Source organism: Seriola aureovittata, chromosome 15 (assembly GCF_021018895.1).
Source record: "Seriola aureovittata isolate HTS-2021-v1 ecotype China chromosome 15, ASM2101889v1, whole genome shotgun sequence".
NCBI lineage: Eukaryota > Metazoa > Chordata > Actinopteri > Carangiformes > Carangidae > Seriola > Seriola aureovittata.
Genome location: NC_079378.1, coordinates 20979198 through 20987575, shown reverse-complemented (window position 1 = coordinate 20987575; position 8378 = coordinate 20979198).

Genomic DNA, 8378 nt, shown 5'->3' with positions numbered 1-8378 from the left:
CTGGCCCAGGGGCTGCTGGGAAAGTGGCAGACAGCTCCCCGGCTCTGACAACAGAGGCTGCATCCTAATTTTCCAACACAGGACGCCTGAAAAACCTGCGCTGCTCCTCCCTCGCCACCCAGTACGGAAAACCATTAACCCCGCGATCCGAGAACAAAGCACAGAGCTCAGTCCGGGCCACCACTGGCTGAGAGTCATATCAGCTCCCATCATCCACCAGCCACAACTCTGAGCAGCAACACTTTGCATGAACGGCACTTGATAAAACATTCATGACATCTCGCGGAGGAAACTGGACATATCGAGGAACTCCTCAAAATTAGATCATTTCTTAAGTCAGATCTAATTTAGAGGTCATATTCGGACTTGATGACATTGCAGTGATTTCATTTGTGAAGAATCTTTTCTTTTCTTTTTTTTTTAAATAAAAGTCCTCCTTGCAATAGCTGCAGTAAGTGGATTACATGCTGTCTGCTTAGCCATGACTAATTGTGTTATAAAGCTGTTGTCAGACGTTCTACAGCTTTTGTTATATACACAGGCGCGTTTGATTTCCCATCACTCAGGTTGTTTTTTTTTCTGCCTCTGGTTCCAGGCATCACACAAATGTTGGATTTATCCTGGAGTAAATTAGCACTCAATAAATTGTTGTGTAGCTGTTACAAAGTTCATACACAGACTTTTACAGTTGTGCTATAAACCAGAAATCGTGAACATTTTTGCTGATTTAAGTTGTTGAGGTTTTATAGTTTGACTAAAGTAAGGAAATTAAAAAACTTAAAGTCATCCTGTTCTCACATTGACATGAAATCTAAAATGCACAAATTTTCAAGTGTAATTAACATGAATTGTTGACAAGTTTTCATGAGGGTTTATTACAGTATAACACAATATATAATAGTGGATAAATATCTTAAATAAATCAATAAGGATACATGTGTGAATAAGTATTCCCAGTAGAGGTAATATAGTATATAATCAAATATATGTGAAATAGAAATATTCTCAATTTACAACAGTATATTTGGTCTTAAATTACATGGAAATTATTTTACATTTTTAACAAATTTTTTTATCAATGGATCTGCTGATTTTTCTCTCCAAAAATACTTTGGTTCATAAGGTATCGGAAAACAGTAAAAACATTATAATGATAATAATAATAATAACAACAATAATTATAATAATAACGATAATAAGCTTTACATGGTTGTCTGGTGTCAGTCACAGTTACCAAAGACCAAGGTCCTGTCATCAAATGCTTGGTTTCATCCAACCAACAGTCAAAAGGCCAAAGATTCATTTCATTAGACTACATTGTAAATAAATGATGACACTGCAGAAGGTGAAACCGGTCATTTTTGGCATTCTTTGAATGGAAAATGATTCATCAACGATCAAAATAATTGCCTGTCAATTTTAGGTTTATCAACAAAACAATTAATTGACTAACTGTAACAGAAATGCGTACAGACACACACCCTTTAAATTTAGTTGAATACATTTATGATGAATGAAGCTTTTCATATCAGTGTCAGCTCTTGAATCCTGCTCCCAAATACAGCTTTACAAACATTCGTTCATTGTGAGGAAGGTGATTGTTCGAAATAGTCAGACCAAAGAATCGGACAATATAATGAATCAAAAGATGAATTGATTTTCCTCTTACAAACAGCAATAGAGCTATTACGAACACAAAGGTCCATTTATGTTTTTTCCACGTTTGGTTGGCGATAAACGCAGGTAGTGATGAAGCTGTGTGGCTCGAGCTGTTTTAACATACAGAGGTAGCATCTTTTGAATAAAGCAGATTTGACCGTAACGATTTTCTGTTGTCATAAATAATGTTGATCTGCTTGAATCCAAGAGTCTAAATATAATGACAAGATGCATCACGATGGTGACAAACAATGTAACATTCGAAACAGTTGAACACTTTTCATTCAGTCATTACAACAGAGGGCCTCGTTTTGTCCCAGATTAGGGCTGATGTGAGAACAACTGCTGTCAGGGCTTTAAAACCCATGAATGAATGATCAAAGCTGTGTGGACAAGGCCTGCTTTAGATCTTTGATCATTGTTATCGAATCAGTCCAACACACCAGTGGGATCAAACACTGTACGTGCACAGAAGAATTACACTCTTCAGTTTAATACGTCTACATTAAAGCAAAAGGAATAACAATCCGCTGAACAACACGAACACGTACGGCTGTTAATGCTGTGAATGTGTAAAGTGAATATGTGTAAGGATGAAGTGCAATCAGTGACTGAACTCCCACAAGACAATGTTATCATGTCGTCATTGTAGCACTTTATTTTATCTGCACCATTTAGAACTCATAAGCAGAATGTAACTCACAATAATGTATTTATGACATCTGAGCAAACTCCATCTGCTGATGAAGGCCACCAGATGCAGCTGAAAGCTCCAGGGGAAATCTAGTAAGTGTTGCTTTTTTGCCAAAACAGAACATTCATGATCATTGTGTTTTCATGAGCTCTGAACCCATTTATAAACAGTTTCAAACTTGCCTGTGGATGATTGTACACACGTGTTCACAGTTAATACGTTTTCATAATGCAATAGGATTTGTGTGAAATCATCATTCAGTAAATCTTTCCATTGTTTTTACTGGAAGCATTTGTGCAAAAGATTTAGACATGAATGCAGATCAAGGAACTGCTTCAATTTTTACACTAATTCACAAACAACATAAAATAAAAAAGAGAAGGAAGACAAAGAGAAAAGAAGAAGAAAAGGGAAAAAGTGGGGTATACCTGATCTACTAACCGTCCACCTGCCCGCTCAGCACTACTGCTAATTCTTGAGCTCGTGTTCAATTTGTTTGTTGTTCAAGAAAAGAAATAACTGGCGACCATATTTTTAAAAAAATTGATTCAAATTTATCATTCGAGATAAAACCTAATTCTCTCTATATGTAATGTTTCCGTTTATTCTTCCTCAGGTTTTTTTCCAGAAGGTTTTTTTTTAGCTGCTCTTTGCCCATAGGAGATGAAGTGTTGCTGAGAAGCAGTCAGTTTAGTGACAGCCCCTGATGTTCCCAGTGTAATCTCCTTAGGATCTGGCTCCAGTGGGATTTCCTCTATATTGGGGAAGTGGCTGAAAAGGCTTTTAATTTTGTGGCAAAATATAAAACTGTGGTTTGGAGCGGAACTGACCATAAATCAGGAGTGTCCATATACTTTTTATATTATCGTGTCTTATAGGCAATTAATTAATTTTTAATATATAAATGCTAAATAGGGGTTGAGGTAAAGTATTAAATTTAAAATGTGCTGTCTTTAGGAGGGTCCCTGGTCAAAAACAGTACTGTGAAATCCTTTACAGCAATGATACATCAGGGTTAAAAGGTAAATCAGAGCCTCCTGCAGTTGTTAAAAATACCATTCAGCAGCTTTCAAGTCGCCAGAAACGAGTTTCAGTCCTGCTCTTTGATTCTCTTCCTCCATTCTGGTGTCACCAACGAGAAAAGCACAAGATGACACAATTCACCTTTAAATAAACCAAACGAACTGCATGACCTCAGTCGGGGTTTTTTTTTTTTTTTGCTGACATGTAAAAATATCACACAAGCATACGACTCGCTGGGTTTGCCATTTGTGGTTTACATATCTATGTTTGGCTTGCTGTAAAACATGAACCCCATAACCAAGTGCACATGTGAAAAAGCTTATGTGGAGAAACGGATATCTACACACAGCAGCAATCACAGTGTCATTACGGTTTTCAAAGTGCATCAAAAATGAACACTTCCACTCGTTTGCCTTTTACTGAGAAGTAATTTCTTTAATTATTCCCGCATGACATGAACACAGTGTGACCATTTTGTTTGTGAGCTTTATTACACAAGAATAACTGTGGATGAGCTGGTGTTTTCATGCCAACATGTCAAAGAGACAAATAATCAAAACAATTATCAAGGTGGTTCATTCTGTGTGTTTTTGCCTTTTTGAGAAAATTATAAATATATATCTATAGTAAACAGCAGCTAATAAATGAACAGAAATCTAAAGCAAATACTAACAAGTCAGGACTAAAATACGACTGCTCCTTGATGAAATCCCTGTGCCTGTGATTCAGCCGCAGCCTGGAAACTCTGCGCTGAGCTCAAAGAGACGTCTCTGAAGCCTGGGAAGCCAACCCCTGCTCAGCACAAAGACCACTTTGATTTCTGATGAGTAAAATAAACATCATGCTTGTACATGTTATCAGAATCTGCTGACTACATCTCTGTTAAGTGGCCTCCGGGAATCTCACATTGCAAAAACAAAACAAAAAAAAAAATACAAGCTTCTCAAATGTTGCAAATGAGGCTTGAAAACACATCATCTCAGCTGCCACTATGGCTGACAGTACGTGTGTGTTTGTTTACAGTCCACAAACTTAATGCGAGTGTGTGTGCGGTTTCAGCAGTAAACTTATCAGCACATGGATGTATGCATTTTGCAGTTTGTATGTTTTAATATTTATATGCAAAAGAAAATGATATGCATATATTGTTGAAATATAATTTGAATTATAATTACTGTTTTTTCATTTCATACCAAATGGTCCATAACACATGGAGCACATGCTAGCACCAGATAAACAAAGAGCTCCAGCTATTGACATATTCCAAAGGAAAACAAATCATTGCTGCAGATCACAAGCACTAGTGGTGAGAAGGTAAAACATGCTTCAGAAAAACTATATAAAAGCTAGATGTAAAGCTGATTTAGCCATACATGCTAGCAGTCCTGCGAATTCATTCATGGTCCACAGAGTTTGGATCCTAATGACTTTAGTGATCCCCTGATTTTTCCACCATGCGGTTTGACACATGTTGTTTCTAATTAAATGTCTCAACAGCCATTGAGTGGATTATCATGAGATGCTGTACACTCACTCCTGTCCCTCCAGGATAATCTGTAGCCTAACATTTATAAATCTAGCACCATCATCAAAACTACAGTTTGTCCAATACTTGGTTTATGACTAAACACCTTCAAAGCTAATGACATTCCCATCAGCCTCAGCTGTACTTTTTTAGTGCTGAATAGCTTATGTTGACATGCTAATATGCTAAAGCAGATACAGTCATACCTGCTTGGCATCAGCATTTTAGCATTCTCAGTGTGAGCATGTTAGCATGCTGATGTTAGCACAGCACCATAAACTGAATTTTAGTCTTAATTCTTAATAGCCAGACATGTTTACAGAGTCTTATGGAGGCTTTGCTTTGTTTCAGTATATTCTCAAAAAAAAAAATTTTTTGGTTCAGTAACCTCATTCTTAGATCATGAGTCAAATGGCAACAGAAAATAAAATAGGCTACATGTTATTTTGTTATGTTATAATTAAACTCACATACCCATTCTTGTTCCATCAGTACTAACATAATGTACTGGTTGACCAATATCTTCTGTTTGGGCTTCTTCCAGATCTCAGCAGCCATTTTCTCCAAAATCTTGAATCAAAGCAGTTTCAACTTTCTTTCAAAATAGAGACCATCACACCCTTAATGAAATGAAGTCTTCTGTTGTTCACTCATACCAGTCTGTCCCACTCATTCTCATACAAGCAGCCCAGGGTACTCACAGGGTTCTCATCACGTCCCCTGTCACAGCTATTGCTGGAGCATATTTATTTATTCCCAAAAAAGTATCTCATGACTTTATTGTGAACCTGCTCACATCCTTGGTGGGCTTTAAATCCCCACACCCAAGCAGCATAGGCCGACACAGGGCAGACTGTTACATGTGTATCAGTGAATTAAGATTTACCTATGACTGTTAGTTTTTACTTACACATTATACACATTATATTTGTTTTCTTTGTGTTTATACATATATAGTCGTCCCTTCTTACACCATTCTCTGTAGTGGCAGAAAAAGACTTAACATCAATATGAAATGATGAAATTTGCTCAAATGTTTTACAATAAATAACAATAAACTGCCTATAGGCCTCCACACACACACACATACACACACATGCAGTAGGCTATATAAATATATATATTTATAGACAGTCTTACACACCAATGATGGCAGCCATGGCTCACCACACAGCCAGACGAGCGTGTACCTCCTCGTGTTCTGCCATGCACAGTGAGCAGTGCATTGCAGGAGGAGAAAACCTGAATATACAGATGTCTCCGTCCCTCACAGGCTCATCGGTGCCTGCACACGAGACAGCAAACATACAGCACTGCCGCCGCCGCAGCCGCACAGGCCTGTCAGACAGACATCCGTCAGTGCAGAGGATACAGCCTTCTCACAGTGATGTAAATGACTGGAGAGGACAGACTGCTAGAACATAGAAGACAGAGCTGCTGTGTGTTACAGAGCCAGTGTATCATCTGTGAGGAGATAGTTCAAGTCCAAGCGTACAGATGGAAATATTATAGGTTGGGAAAGTGACTGACAGCTCCTCATATAATAACTAAACACATGTATACACCTCTGAAAATACATTCTGAACAAGACAGTTGACCACATTCAGTGTCCAGATATTACTCAGCTTTATCTGATAACAAATATCACAGTAACAATGAGTCAGTAGTATTTTATCTGTGGTCCAAACTCCTCAGGTCTGGTGCTCCAGCAGACCACACTGTCTGATGATTGGATGAGAGGCCTGCATGCTCCCTTATAACCAGAGAGTGCTCTGGTGCCATCTTGTGGTAGAGTTGAGGACATCAACAGTAAATCCCACATTTTCTATCATCTACATCATGACAGTCTAACCACCATTACACACCATTAGTAGAGACTCATTCTGCAGTTTTCCACAGAATTTACTGTGTAATCCCAAATTACCAAGAATGAGAAAACATTCATCTTTTTTTTTTTTCTTGAAGGTAAAATTCTTTTTACAAATCACAAAACATATCATTCTCCTGTTTAAAATAGTAGGTGGACAATTAGGTATATACACTTATTAATTTTCTCAGTGAGAGTTGGATGAGAATATCAATAACACTCTCATTTGTGTCTGTTAAATATGAAGCAACAGCCACTTGCGACAGTTGTATCATCGAAGTCTCAGGAAGAAGCCAAATAATCAAAACGACAAACTGTTTTGTTTTCATGACAGAAGATAGAGAACTGTGGCACAGAAATTGTAAGTTCATCTAACATTTAAAAGAAAGTTTCCGAGGGGTGAAATAATTATTTTTATATATTATGTTTTAAGAATGTCCTTTTTCATTACTTTGACCTATCAGCAGTCTTTATTGGGACTATTTATAAGGTAGAAAGCAGTTCTAATGATCACTGTATAACTTGTCATTGCAGGAAAAATACAGGTGTCACTAACAACATTAACGATGTCAATGTGACAGATTTACTGATGCTGAGTCTGGACAGAGATGCTGCTGTTGAATGGTGATTGTAAGCCACGCCCTCACACAGGTGTTTTCATTCATCCTAATTAGACCTCTGCTCCTGTAGTAGTGACTTGACATCACCAAATTGTATGTATTAATAATATAACAATAAATGTGATCAAATGATCAACTTTATTTATGCAGCAGCTTCAAAAAACAAAGTTAGCAGGTGCTTTACACTGATTATCAAGTTTGAAACATTTAAGGATTATAATTAAATAAAATCAGGCAAAGAAAAGTGTCAACAAATGATACAGAACAATAAAAGAAAAGGTAAGACACAGTAGAAGTGATGAACTAAAACTTATTAAGATGATACAGTTATAAACAAACAGATAGTAACTAACACACCCACACAGTCCTGAGAACAGTGATACAAGAAGTAAGCCCAGTCAGATCAAAGAACAAAGCTCCCTGGGACTGAGCTATAATTATAAATGACTTTATTTGATTGTTAATACTGATGCATCAATATGGAAGTTGCTGTTACTGTTGCAGCTGGTGGAGAGGGAGAACTAACTAGGCACAGTGTAAGTGAAAACACATGTGGGGGTTTTTAAATGTAATTGTCTGATGCTGTGCTGCATTGTTTGCACTAAAACTTTCTGTGTGGCTACAAAACACTGGAGGTTTTTGTGTTTCTCTGTGATATGTTAGTCAGTGAAAAATGTCAGCCCTGCTCCTCCTTCCATAGTATCAGCTAACACTGCAGTGCTGACAGATTGTCTGTTTTCTCTCATAAAAATCAAGTTACATTATCACACAGTAAACAATTTTTTTTGTTATTGTGAAGCTCCTGTTGATTTTTTGTGACTGCCATACAGAAAATATGCAACACTGTGTTAAATGTAGGAGTGTTTAGAAGAAGCACAAGCTCTTACCCAGCAGGTGACACTAATGTACCTTTTTGTATCTTGACAGACTGCAGGGTTTTTAGGGTTTTTTTTTGTCACTGCAGCCGAGTTTAGTAAGTTGTTTTATGCA